This window comes from Schistocerca piceifrons, chromosome 6 (assembly GCF_021461385.2).
Source record: "Schistocerca piceifrons isolate TAMUIC-IGC-003096 chromosome 6, iqSchPice1.1, whole genome shotgun sequence".
NCBI classification, from domain to species: Eukaryota; Metazoa; Arthropoda; class Insecta; order Orthoptera; family Acrididae; genus Schistocerca; species Schistocerca piceifrons.
The window spans coordinates 101,933,907-101,949,587 of record NC_060143.1 but is presented as its reverse complement, the minus strand read 5'-3'; positions in this window follow the sequence as shown (position 1 = coordinate 101,949,587).

Sequence of the window (15,681 nt, the reverse complement as noted above, 5' to 3'; positions counted from 1 at the left end):
TCAGGAATCACCTCCCACATGATTCTACAGGGTTTGCACCATGTGAAGTATTGCTCAATCAAGAACCCGACAGTATTTTTCATGAGTTGTTAGTCTACCCACCAGGAAGTTCATTGACTTGGGAAAGGAAATTGGAGCTAGTGGAATTAAGTATGAAGGAGAAGGCTAGAAAAAGACAGGAAAGACACGACAAGTTAGTGAAACCGATAACTTACCGAGTGGGAGACTTGGTACTAGCAAAGGTTCACGCAAAATCAAAGAAAATAAACTCTGAAATACATAAATTTAACCACGTTTATAAGGGACCGTACAGGATTATAAAAATTGGTCATCCTAACACTGTAGAGTTGGAATATGCACGGACAAAGAGAGTGCATGGTAAGGAACATGTGGAAAACATAAAAAGGTACTACTCGCACGAAAACAGGGATAACCCAGATGAGGAAGAGGAACTGGATTAGGGCAAATGTCTGAAATGAGAGTGTTCAAGCTCCTTGATGTAGTTGAGTAGTACATGTTTAGAACATTTAGTTGTTAAACGGTCATTTGAAAAAGGAAAATGTTATTTACATTGTGTTTTCTGATGTATTATAATTAGAATTGCATATTTCATATCGACGATTATCTGAGAATGGGTATAGAACCTGTAACAACTAATTTGTAGTATAATAATTCATATATCATGTGTTCAAGTAATAATTTTTCATTGTAAGTTGTGTGTTTCATTCAATATTGGACTATGGAGGACCATTGCTGTTTGATATAAAAAATTGTAATTTGGACAACGCCATGTTTATGAGATGTAATAACCTTTTGTAGAATATTGTTGTGGAGGCAGCCCACTACCGGAGACTAGGGATTATTTGGTGAATTGTAATTTCATTAATTATTTACACTATGTGTTTTGTTCAGATGTAGCAATGTCTAATTCCCTTGCCGATTCTTTTACGCCGGTGGCTCCAAAGAAGTTTTCGAGGGCGGCGATGTAACGGGTCCGTAGGCCCTTACTATAAGTTTGCACTCGGCACAGGTCGACAGGGCAAACAATCGATAGTGTCGGGTTGCGAGAGCGAGCGTGAGTTGAGTCAGTTCCCAGGTTGCGGGCCGAGCTGTGTGGAGGCCTGTTGATGTAATGCATGGTTTACCGACAAAGGGAGTGGCCATCGCCGCGGTTTAACCCCTTTGTGTTAGAATAATACGGGAAAGTGAAAAAAGTATAATTACGAGAGTGATCAGTGAGATTTCTGTGCCGACATTTTTGGTTTCGCGTCTACCACGCCGGCCTCATTAGGATTGCTGTGTTGGATTGCAGTGTTGGATTAAAGTGATTGAATTTGCGTGTGACGATAATGAATAGCGAGGAAGCCTGTGCTGAGATTAGCCGTTATTAAATATGTATGACGAAGGCAGTGGTTGTCTCCTTTTTCTTGTGTTTTTGAAACGAATATAGGTCTTGATTAGTAAAGCTGTGTTGGCGTTCTTCTTGTCACCAGACATTTCATTATTACAGCATTTGAGAAGGACAAAATGGAATGTAACAACTCCGTAGCAGTCAAATCCGATTGCCAGCCCCGTTTGGTACACGGTCACATTAATTAATATTTATTTGGGCTGCTATTCAGATCCAGATCGAGCGGGATACATAAATCGGAGGTGTTACAACTTCCAAGAGTATTGACTTGGTATCTGAACCTAATCATCTCTTTAGTGTGCCAACGACTTACCGCAGTGGTACTACCGGTTATCGTCAATAACCCTAAATAGAGGCAATATTTTTCTAATTTTCTTCGGAGCGCATTCCATAATCCGCCTCACAGCTGGACTATCGATGACATGAGAAGATAACCATAGCACCTCTTTCCAGTTCCCTTTTTTTTATGAGACTGAACAAACAACGGAAACAACACAGCATCGAGACGACAGTCATCGAAAAATTTGCAGCGGGCTATAGTATGGAGCATACTTATGTCGTAACGGGACGACTTTCTATTTTCTGTTTATGTAGCCGAAGAGGAACGGCTTTCCTTTATTCATTTGTATAAAAATAAAATAAAATTAAAATAAAAAAACAGAAAAACAAACCTTCCAAAATCCTTTTTCCTTTTTTTCATTTTTGTTAAAAAAACACTGATTACAATTTATCTTAACTGTTTACGCGTGGTATCATTATATAGGGGACATTTTCCTGACATATAAAAAGGCTTTCCGGAGTTTTCAGCAATGTTCTTTTCTCAGTCTGCTTTCGCTTCGTTTGTTGAAAGTAACAAAACTATACATATGTACAGATAGATGTGGTGCTCTGTCGGATATGTGCGACAGAACAGACGCTACTCGTGATGAAGCAGCTAGTGGGTTTGTAGGTTCACAGAATAAACATAAACAACTGGAACAGTAGAAGAAAGAAACAACTTCATCACACTTGCGGAAGTATTAATAGTTCCATATAACACTTTCAAACAGAATAAAGCAAAAACAAAATTGTCATGACAGGGCTATGAACCTAGGACCGTTGGTAAGACGATCTAACGCTCTATGAACTTCCTCACGGAACCTATACGTATTAGTTGCCTTTCCTGTTCTCCGTACTTCTGGTGAGACTTTTAATTAATGTTTACGCCCTTTCTCCTGGACGACAGCACACAGTACGAACTAAATCAGAGCTCTAGTTGATACTCTATCGACGTACAATGTTTCAATGTTTGGCACTAGCTGAGCATCTGGTGTCTGAAGCTTTGGGTGTTACAAAGTTTTCGGTAAGATGTGACCGTCGTTACCAGTGGGTGCAAGGGGTGCGTGGCCCCCCGACGCAGGTACACAGGGGGCTCCAATATTGTTTACAAATACGCCTCGTGGAGCTTTCGACACAGTTGCGACTTGCGACGGGCAAGTGCAAGTGGCACAAAAGAAGAATATGGTTCGCGTAGGTGGGTGCCGGAGCGAATGAAATAACTTGACTGCCGTTGAGGAGAAGGGAGATGTGCGGCAGGAAATGTTAACGTAATACACACTCGGCGTTGCTAACACAAACAGCAACGCTTAGATTGACCACGCAATAATGATACTATATCTTCTTGCGCGTTGCCGTTGGGAACATTCGAAAAAACAAGTAGTTGTGCCTGCTGGTAACAGACGTACTCATTGGGTATGAAATGTACAGAGCATACCGTTGGTGTAACACTAAAATGGACTTTTCTTTGGAACTTCGTGATCCAGACTCTCTGCAGCTGAATGTCATTCAGGAACGAATGAGAGATTACATCCTTACTTTGTGCCTTTCTATTGTGCCACCGATTTCCCGTTACAACAGCCAAACAATTTAAAAGGGTACTTTCCACCGCAAAAACACCAGAAAGTAAACCTAAAAATTACAACAACGCTACCCTTTTATGCGCCTCAGTCCACGGTGGAGCAGCGAGCTCCTCGAAGTCCAGGAGGCCTCAGTGCTCCTGTGGTGACGTCATGCGCAGAGTAGAGGACAGTTTCGCGATTTGCGCACGCCGTTTCAGCTCCCTCTGGAAGGGACAACAAACGCAGACGGCACTGTCAGAGAGTCTGCAGTTACATTGTGTGTTACCTACTGAAACTCATAGACTGTATCGTTTCATTACATCTACTTAATTTATATTGAAAGAAACTTATTGATTTCATGTAGTGAAATGCTAATTTTGTGCAAGGAGTGTGTGTAGAATTATTGTTTCGTTGAAATCACCTTTACGTTGCCAAGATAAATCTGTTATTATTTTAAAGGTTAACTGTTACGGTAACAGTGAGGTTCGGAAATAAAACAGAATAATTTATTGGAAATTTGTGGTAAGGACTGTGGGACCAAACTGCTGAGGTCATCGGCCCCTAGGCATACGCACTGCTTAATCTAACTTAAACTACGAGTAACTTACGCTGACGACAACACACATGCCTGAGGGAGGACTCGAACCTTCGACGGGGGTAGCCGCGCGTACCGTGACAAGACGCCAAAGACCGCACGACTACCCCGCGCGGCGATTATTTTATTGTATTTTGTAGTCAGTGGCGCTGGCAGTATGACAACGCGTGATAATAATTGTGTATTTTATTTATAATCTGTGTGAGATATTTTATCGTGCTTTGTTTGGTTGTTATTGGTAGATGTCCGAATTAGCTGGTGGTAGAAAGAAACTGTCGGGTACCCGAAATGAAAAAAAGAGAACTGGACGAAGAAGAAAGAATTAAAAAGCTGAAACTTCCGACTGCCAACTTTTTTCGACATGCTAAGTTCATTATAGTTAAGCTTAAAAGAAACTGTGTGTTATGTATGTTGGATTTGGATGTATATGTTTCTGGTAGATAATCTACGATGGTTGGATAGGTAGAAAGTAATTTTAGGTAATTTTCCAGTTGGAGCAAATAAATATGGCACATGTGCGACATTTTTTTACTGCGATTAGTGCTTCCGTCTGTGCCTATTTCGTATGAATATGTGTTATTGCTGCATATGCTTAATCACCATGAAACAATAACACTCATTAGTGTAAAACAAGCGCAGACGAGGGCACTAATCGTAACATGAAAATGACACGTATCTGTAGGCGCCATGTTTATTTCCCCAAACCGGAATATTACGAAATAAGTTTAATAGCCAGTGAATTACGTAGTATAATATAGCGCCGTGGTAATTTCGTAGCATGCTTCGCAAAGGTACATTTCGATCGCGCGACTGTCGTGTTTCGAGGTATCGATTGTTTCCTAGTGCGCGCAACGTTATCTGTTCTCCCGGTCAGTGTTATGCTGTTCACATAAAAAACTTACTATGATTAAACATATGTTGTACTAACATTTTTTAATGTGGGGATCGTTAGTTCTGATTCTTATAAACAGACGCTTATGAACAGGTGCAATGTCCTTTCTTTCTTTTTCTTTGTTTAAAATAAAGTTTTACTACGGGTCTCTGGGAACAGATTTAAAATCTTATTTTACGTATATTCCCATCCTTTGTAATTTTGAAATTTACGGAATTTTTACAAATGTACTTGTACCTAAGGTCGGCCATAACGAGAAACATTTTAATTCTGCAGTAATTCAGGGAATGAAGTCACAGTAATTTTAATCTACCATCCTTCATAAATTTTCATGGTGTTCCCAATAAAACTTGAACAATGACCATATCTATATTAGTTCAGGATTTACTGTTAAAGTGAAATTAACAAGTTTCGTAAGAAATTCCTGAATGCTAAAATCTGAACGCTTTGGTTGATCTTAACGATCGACATATCATATAGAAGACCTATCATAAAAATGACAAATGTTGAAATAGCAACTCTGTAACTTCATTTGTTCAAAAGATATAGTAAATTTAAATTATCAGTATTTTCAGTTAAGCATCAGATCATTATTTCCTCCACACAAAACACATTGAACGATGACAGCCTGACACCTTATTGAATCGTTACATAATAGAATATTTGTTGTAAAGTTTAGTTCATAATAGTTACTTTTGTTCTTTATTTATTTATCAGGAAGCCCATTGGTACAAGACTACTGGCCGTGACATTCAAAGTTAAGAAGGAAATTGTATTGGTTTTACGTAAAAGTATTTATCGTTTATTATGTAATGGATATGATTAATTATTGTTCTTTTATTTAGAACATGAAAGTGGTCAAGCTTTGATTAGTTAAATATGTTAAAAAGTAAAGTAATGTAGAATAAGCTGTAGCCAATCAGATGGAGGGCTTCAGGAAAGGGAACTTCCCTAGTCAGTTGAGCAAGGATGGTCGGCGCTAGGGGAAACGCGGCCAGAGACGGCCAGAGGGACAGTGCTGGTGGAAACGCGAAAGCGGACGGTCAGTCTTTAGGTAGTTAGGAAGTGAAACGACTTAGCAAAATTTCGCGTTGTGTGGTATCGCGGGAAATAGTCTCCGAGCGGTGAGCAGCCGCGCGACTGATGTGAACTCTTAACTTTCCGTGTAGTTAACGAGGTGGAGTATTCTACTTGTAAATCGCGATGAGATTGTGAATGATCGAACTGTGTCAAATGGATATGCGCACGAATTTAATAGTAATTCTAAATACGACCACTTTCGCTATTAGTTTGCTGTCTGAATAAACATTATTTCAACCAAATCGCAACTGTGTAGCCTACATCATTTATGGGTCGTTATTTGAGCTCCCAATATTATTGTTACTGTTGTTATACGTTATATTAACGTTGTATGTTTCATACAATTTCGCAAAACTTGGCATCAGCCAGACAATTTAACCAAAGGGCCACAAGTGTCTAATTTAGGGCGTGTAATGCGACACGTGTGGTTCAACCCCTAGATGAGTGTGAGCCAAGAAATTTCAACGAAGAGGAGCTGCATGTGGGACCGAACACCTTTGGCGTGTTACTCGCAAAGGATTCACTTCAGTCTAATACCTTCAGAAAACACTACCTGACACTTGAATGTATATTCGATGCTGACAATTTTCTCTTTTTCAGAAACGCTTTTCTACTAGGTTAAGTGGTTCATTTCCTAGTCTAATGCCATCAGTATTTAATTGGATTACATTCTGTTAACCGTGTGTTAGCTTTGTTGATTCCTTTTCCAAATTTCTGCTTGGTTTCCTTCACTGCTTACTCACTGTACAGATTGAATAACGTCGGTGATAGGCTATAACCGTGTCTAGCTCCCTTGCCTACTACTGCTTCCAGTACATGTCGTTCGACCCTTATAAGTTACCGAATTTAGCGGGAAAACATGGATGTGAATCGAAGACTCTAGACACAAAGTAATACGCACGTTAGGAAAGAAATTAGCCACCCACACAGACCTGACGCTAATACCGTGTAAGACCGTCTCTTGCCTCGATAATGATCTCAGTTCCAGAGAAAAAGGGGCCACAGCTTACTTCTGGCCCGCTCTATCAAGCTAGAGCCTTCCATTGGTGAGCAGATCCTGCAGAACTACGAAATTACGACGGTGTTGATTGGTACGTTCCGTCCACTGCTCCAAATAGTTACACACATTTCCTATGGGATTCGGATCGGTTCATTCAGTAAGTAAGAAGAGGTGCGGTAGGAAGGATGAGTGTTCGGCAGACCACAAACATACCCATCCAGCCCGACGACACTTGGGGAACAGGAGGTTCCACACCATATTAATGTAGATGTAGAAGAAAGGGCAGCACTTTATTGTCGAGAATGTTTATATAAAGAGCCAGTTTCATGTTGATGGTAGCCGCCAAAATATCACAAAATTACTTCCGGCCTGATCTAGTCCCCGGACATTGCAGTTTAAGCATCTCATTTGACGTCGGTGCACTAGATGCCTTGGACTGTTTGAAACAAGGAAAAATCGCTAACCGCCGCTCCACACTGCACTCTTCCAGGCAGCTGCTGTACAGTTTCTCTGTTGCTTGATTCACTGAAGCTGTGCAGCATTATTTGCTGCATTCAGCAGGATACTTGATACGAAATGTCGACTGAACGCAGTTCACTTCGCAGTGTTCACTCTGAAACCTATTGAAATGGGCCAGAATTCACTGGTAGCGGCAATTTCTGTCCAGTTTGAAGCCGATTGTCTCTGGTAAGGCGTTCCTACTCCGTGTCACATGGCTGCGAGTGTCATACCTTTCATTGTAGACACGTTTGGCCGGCCGAGCTGATGCGTAAAGAAATTCTGCTTTTCATTCACTGTGTGGCTATCGGCATGTCCTGACACCATAGCTTCTTTCTCCTATTCTGTCACTACCCCACATCGGCCCATGTGTTACTGCATTGTGACTGCCACACACACACACACACACACACACACACACACACACACACCACTTCACTGCCCTGGCGTATTCTACACCCTGCATTGGGACCCGTGCGCGCTTTTAACTGGGTCACTAATATTTTGTCCAGCGAAATAACGTGAGAAATAAATTTTAATATATGAACATGCGGCGTTTCGGTGACGTGCTTGTGCAAATAAAGTTCCACTAACTTTGTACTGACTCTCTTCTCGCACGCACGCCTCTCTGAAGTTACTGAAATGCTGTCCTCAACCGGAAAAAGCTACAGAGAAAAAAGGCTGTACACCCCGTAAACACAAGTCGCGTTAAAAATTGCTTTGACGGTGGAAGCTTAATAACAGTTAAATGAACCTATTTATGTGAGAAAAATTTTACTCTCTTACGGTATACTTGCCTGTACCAGTTACTACCAAGCCATACTCTAAGCTGTACAAGGTCTGAAAAGTCCACACGCACTCATAAGCCATAACCGTAGCCAGCTTACTGTAATTATTAGTTATCCTTCACAGAATGTTTACAAACGGATTGTTTCTTTCAGAACACCTCGCTCAAATGTTGGTATAATCAGTCTCACTTAACAAAATGTTTATGTTCTTTAGGAAGCAACATGCCGCACGGAATTTAAATATTTAAATGTCACCAAAAGTTCTTTCACACCGTGCATTAAACCGGACTCTCTTCCACGCTTTACAGAACTTCTCAAACATTTTGTACCGAAATATCACAATATCAACAATTTTCAGCGGAGCGTCTATGATTAGGTCAGGTCGACCACTGTGAGATCCAAGTCCCGACTCTCCTCATCTCTCTACACGAAACAAGTTTGTAGGAGGGTTGAATGAAAAGTGATGCATCTACCTTCGTTAATTGCGTTTGGGTGGGAATATTTTAAGAAATCAAGCGCAGAAATAATCCTTAGAACGTGATCTTTAATTACCAATATTCACTTTTCTACATAATCACCAGCCAGTTGGATACATTTCTGCCAAAGATGATCAAGTTTCCTGAAGCCGTCAAGGAAGAAGTCGACACACTGTTTCCACAACCACAGTCTCACAGTTCTCTCAGCGTCTTATCAGAATCTTAATGATGTCCCCGCAGATCGTCTTTCATTATCGGGATCAGATGGAAGTCAGACGGTGCTAAATCTGGACCGTAGGGAGGACGTCGTATAGTGGTGAGATCCAGTCTCTGAAGTTCTGCTGTGGTGGCACGTGAAGTGTGTGGTTTGGCATGGTCATGCTGCAGGAAAACATTTCCCTTTGTCTTTCGATCCCTGTCTCTGTCACAGTTGAATGGAGAAAGGCGTCACCTTCATTCTCGTAATGAGAGAGGAGTTCCTGGCACGTTTCAAGTATGTGCGCTTTCATTTCAGGAGTCGGCATCCGGGGCACCCAACGTGCACAGATCTTCCGATAGCCAAGCAAGGCAATAATGTGACCCACACGTTCTTGTGAAATGCCGATTGTTGTAGCAATTTTTCTCTGAGTGATACGATGATGGTCCTGAATCAATCTGTCAACATTTTGCTTGTGAAACTCGGTGGTTCCTGTCACAGGACGTCCAACTCTCTGTTTGTCACGTAGATCAGATGTTTCCGCCTCAATATCTTTAAACTTACTCGCCCAACGGCCGGCCGCTGTGACCGAGCGGTTCTAGGCGCTTCAGCCCGGAACAGCACTGCTGCTACGGTCGCAGGTTCGAATCCTGTCTCGGGCATGGATGTGTGTGATGTCCTTAGGTTAGTTAGGTTTAGGTAGTTCTAAGTCTAGCGGACTGATGACCTGAGATGTTAAGTCCCATAGTGTTTAGAGCCATTTTTCGCCCAAGGACGCACAGTACTCACATCAACACAATCAATATAAACTGCTGTCATTCTCTGATGAATCTCGTTTGGGTTGACACCTTCTGCTGTCAAGAATTCAATGACTGCACGTTCCTAAATCGCATTGACCGACCATCTGCGCAGGGTTCCATACTTAACACTGTAACAACACAACCGTCGAATGCTAAGGCTTCCTGCCAAGTGGAGCTGTAGAGAAGAGACTATGGAACATGCCAGTACCTGCCACATACCAATGCTGCCAACTGTTGAAGAGTTACGAAGGTGGAGGCATTACTTCTCAGTCAAACGTCGTACTTCTCAAAATGACGCTAATTTCTGATTGGCAGAGAAACATCACAGTGATTCGGAAATCAGCATGAAACGAGCCCAGTCCCGCGCATATATACAGAACCAATCAAAATTCCTCACTGGATCAGAACAGTAAACTAACGTAAATATTTTTTGAAAATCCACAAATATAAAATTAGCCCCTATTAACAGAACTACACTAATGTCCAAAATTAATACAACAAACTGCTGTTTCCCCATCCTGTGTTTAATTCACGATTAAATACCACAAACTGCCAACAGATGTCGTTACGATCGTGTTCTGGACGGCAGATGGCGTTCCTATCAACGGACAACCACGCCAGCAATGACCTCAGGGTACCTACAAAGCGGGGTAGTACTTGCACGGTAGTCCCACATCCGCAATCGCTGTGTACACAGTCACAGACTGTGCAGTATGGCACAGAGAAGATGCCTATCAGTCTCTCTGCGGTGGAGGGCCAAGGCAAGAATGGAAGCAGGACAGTCGATGGCTTAATGTGAATCTTTCTGTTGTTTTTCGGATGTGTCGACAGTTTATAGAGACGGAAACTGTGTCCTGAAGACCAAGACAGAGCCGACCACGTGTGGCATCAGAAAGGGATGATGATGATGATGTTTGATTTGTGGGGCGCTCAACTGCGCGGTTATCGGCGCCCATACAGTTTCCCAACCTTTGCTCAACCCAATCTCGCCACTTTCATGAATGATGATTAAATGATGAGGACAATACAAACACCCAGTCATCTCGATCAGAAAGAGAGGCCCGTTGTTTGGCTGTAAGGGCATGACAGTACTGCCATGTGAGCTCGTAACATGAACTGGACGAGTTGTATCGAAGCAAATGGTGTGCAGAAGGTTTCGGCAGAGTGGCCTTAATTGTCAGAGAGCTGATGTGTTCCTACCTCTGACGCGTCTTCACAGAAGGGAACGTTTATAGTGGAATCATCAACACACCATCTGGCCGGTTGAGCAGTGGGCCAGTGTTGCTTTCACAGATGAGTCCCGATTTTGTCTGGACTGTGATTCTTGATGGATTAGAATGTGGAGGGAAAATGGAACACGATTTTGGGACCCACACATTCTGGGAAGAAACGAAATCGAGGAGTATCCCTAATGGTGTGGGCAGGGATTATGTTTATCACTTGAACCCCTTTTCATGAAATTGTACGATGAATCGGCAAGGTTTAACTGCAGTGACGAGATCTTGGGATCTGATGTGCGGTTGTTCCGAGGTGCTGTGGGACCAGACTTCGTATTGACGAACGGGTGGTTGACGTTTTCCTGGAAACGGAAGATATTGCACGCATAGTGTGGCGTACTCGATCTCCCGATTTTAATCCCAAAGAAGGTCTGGGATGCACTTGGGAGACTGCCTGCATCACGTCAGCATCCATCAACCACTCTCCAAGACTTGTGAGCAGCTGTGCAGGGAGAATAGGCGTTATTGCCTAAACATGAGACTGATGATATCACTGACAGCATGCCCCATCATTGTCAGGCCTGTAATGCTGCCATATGTGATCACACCCCATAATGAGCACATTAACCAGTTGTCGAAATGTGTGTGCAAATACGTGAAGTTGTAAAAAAACGAAGGACATATTTGTCTAACGTTAGGCATGTTGCAGTTGTTTACGTTTCGTGTTATTTACATTTACTATCACCTGTTTATTCTGTTTTATGGCAAAATTTATGTAACCTTGCAAAATTTCGGTTTGTTGGTTTAATTCTGGACACCAGTGTACTTTATCGAAACTGTAATCTCATTTCTCTGGTGCTGTAAACTGACGAAATAGTTTATTAGAAATTCCCCAGTACAAATGACTAATACACACGCCATTCTCGAACATTCCTCACGAGACCAGCTACTTCAATGCATAACATAAAAACTTCGCATAAAACATTATTTCGCATTCACACCTTCACTCAGCACAATTATAATACTAATTTAAAAAATCTGAAAATTAAACAAACAGAACTGCAAATAAAAACGGCAGTATTTTGACTGTAGCTCAAACAATGTCCGTCAACTAGTGACCTCTACCAGATCGCATAGAAACAGCATACCCTCGGACATCAGATGCGATCTGTCTTCCGCGTGACTATTATACTGCGCGCCTGTTCACCGCTGTTGCGATCTCCATAGGCACAAAGTAAGGCGCTACGCCTCACGCTCCCTTTAATTACAGAGAAGTTATTTTGAAAATAAAAATTCCGAATAATTTAATTTAAACTTTTGGCAATTCACAAAACCAAACTACACTCCTGGAAATTGAAATAAGAACACCGTGAATTCATTGTCCCAGGAAGGGGAAACTTTATTGACACATTCCTGGGGTCAGATACATCACATGATCACACTGACAGAACCACAGGCACATAGACACAGGCAACAGAGCATGCACAATGTCGGCACTAGTACAGTGTATATCCACCTTTCGCAGCAATGCAGGCTGCTATTCTCCCATGGAGACGATCGTAGAGATGCTGGATGTAGTCCTGTGGAACGGCTTGCCATGCCATTTCCACCTGGCGCCTCAGTTGGACCAGCGTTCGTGCTGGACGTGCAGACCGCGTGAGACGACGCTTCATCCAGTCCCAAACATGCTCAATGGGAGACAGATCAGGAGATCTTGCTGGCCAGGGTAGTTGACTTACACCTTCTAGAGCACGTTGGGTGGCACGGGATACATGCGGACGTGCATTGTCCTGTTGGAGCAGCACGTTCCCTTGCCGGTCTAGGAATGGTAGAACGATGGGTTCGATGACGGTTTGGATGTACCGTGCACTATTCAGTGTCCCCTCGACGATCACCAGTGGTGTACGGCCAGTGTAGGAGATCGCTCCCCACACCATGATGCCGGGTGTTGGCCCTGTGTGCCTCGGTCGTATGCAGTCCTGATTGTGGCGCTCACCTGCACGGCGCCAAACACGCATACGACCATCATTGGCACCAAGGCAGAAGCGACTCTCATCGCTGAAGACGACACGTCTCCATTCGTCCCTCCATTCACGCCTGTCGCGGCACCACTGGAGGCGGGCTGCACGATGTTGGGGCGTGAGCGGAAGACGGCCTAACGGTGTGCGGGACCGTAGCCCAGCTTCATGGAGACGGTTGCGAATGGTCCTCGCCGATACCCCAGAAGCAACAGTGTCCCTAATTTGCTGGGAAGTGGCGGTGCGGTCCCCTACGGCACTGCGTAGGATCCAACGGTCTTGGCGTGCATCCGTGCGTCGCTGCGGTCCGGTCCCAGGTCGACGGGCACGTGCACCTTCCGCCGACCACTGGCGACAACATCGATGTACTGTGGAGACCTCACGCCCCACGTGTTGAGCAATTCGGCGGTACGTCCACCCGGCCTCCCGCATGCCCACTATACGCCCTCGCTCAAAGTCCGTCAACTGCACATACGGTTCACGTCCACGCTGTCGCGGCATGCTACCAGTGTTAAAGACTGCGATGGAGCTCCGTATGCCACGGCAAACTGGCTGACACTGACGGCGGCGGTGCACAAATGCTGCGCAGCTAGCGCCATTCGACGGCCAACACCGCGGTTCCTGGTGTGTCCGCTGTGCCGTGCGTGTGATCATTGCTTGTACAGCCCTCTCGCAGTGTCCGGAGCAAGTATGGTGGGTCTGACACACCGGTGTCAATGTGTTCTTTTTTCCATTTCCAGGAGTGTATAATAAAATTACGTTTCCCTTACCTCTGACTTGGTAGTTCTAAAACTAACCTTCCCTATGATTTGACAAAATTATATTGCTTCAGAATAAGTCAAAACAGCTTTTCATGCAACGTTAGTTTTCCCATACAACAATGAAACTGCTACATCCTATGCCTTTTGCGACATTCATAAAATTTTCATTTTTCGCTATGGGAATGGTCTCTATATTTTACACCAATTAAATTCCCTTTAACCTTAATGTTGGCACTTCATCAGTACACAATTTTTTTACACCCATTTCTCACATATGTAGGGCACCAAGTATGTGGCGTCCATAACATCTGACATTCTACTACAGTCCAGGTTTCAGTTAGAAGACAATAGCTCCTGAAAAAAGAGTTTCATGTAAGCCTACATACAACAGTTACATCTTCCTGAAATGAATCATTGTTACTCTTGTTTCTTACATTCCATTTTTCAGTTGATTAAATTAACAGAGACTTGAACTAGTGGTTTAAAGTGGCACCAAACTAAATTTACTTGAAACGCTAAGTAATTAAATTGAAATAATTTCAAAACTTCAGAAAACCATGGTAGCTAATGCAAGAGCTTTGTTTATTTGCTTAGCTAGCTGAAATACACTACTGGTCATTAAAATTGCTACACCACGAAGAAATGCAGATGATAAACGCGTATTCACTGGACAAATATATTATACTAGAACTGACATGTGATTACATTTTCACGCAGTTGGGGTGCATAGATCCTGAGAAATCAGTTCCCAGAACAACCACCTCTGGCCGTAATAACGGCCTTGATACGCCTGGGCATTGAGTCAAACAGATCTTGGATGGCGTGTACAGGTACAGCTGCCCATGCAGCTTCAGCACGATACCACATTTCCAATATTTTACCATGTTATGAAATTCTGTTAACCATTTTCCATCAGAACAACACACCATCTCCGTGTAACAAGTTATGTTAATCCTTCATTACCTGTTTTTCGTTATGGCAACATACCTCTAGTTGCAACAAAGCACCTTATTCCTCATTAGTATCCATTTACTAATATGTTCCTTCGCATGTCGCCTTTACATAATCAATTCAAAATCCACTACCCGATTTTTATTAGCACAAACACCTCTCAGTACCCCAAGTTACTTCATATCATCATTAATCACTTCATTTAGGCAACCACATCCTGTAATCACTTCATATTACGTTGACCCTTCCTTCCACAGTTAATAATTTCTGTCTATTTATTACCTTCAACATGACAATACCTCTTGCTGCTTTTACTTTACTACAGAAATGGAAAAATTTAAAAACGATAGACCAAAGTTCAGAATGATAGAAGAGGAAAATAGGCAACACAAAAAGAAATTGAAGTAGTATTGTCAATAATTCGAGTACCTGGTAATAGTCAATTACCAGCAATTGCAAAGCGTGCAATGCCCTCTGAGTTATTTACCACAGCTCCTTTTCTTTGCGTAATACCTTCAGCGTTATTGAACTAACACTTTTCAAGGCCCTTTTTCTGAATCCATTTTCCCTGGCTATTCAGTTAGTAGAATCGTGTTCTCTCTCCACCTTCCTTTCACATCGCTTAACAAAATAAGTGTTCCTGCTGAACACTTACATTCATAAGACATGCAACAGAACTTACCTCGTTAAGCTACATTTCATCATTTACAGCTTCACACATCACAACAACGACAACACCTTTTTCCTCCACATAAACATCCATTACTTCCTTAAAGTAAGCACCCTTTCGTGTGTTACCATTTCAACCGCATTATATGACACAGGAACCACTGACTGTTCATTCTAAACTTCCACCTCTTCATCGGAGTAAACACCCCTTTTCCTGCATTACTACACTCCTGGAAATTGAAATAAGAACACCGTGAATTCATTGTCCAAGGAAGGGGAAACTTTATTGACACATTCCTGGGGTCAGATACATCACATGATCACACTGACAGAACCACAGGCATATAGACACAGGCAACAGAGCATGCACAATGTCGGCACTAGTACAGTGTATATTCACCTTTCGCAGCAATGCAGGCTGCTATTCTCCCATGGAGACGATCGTAGAGATG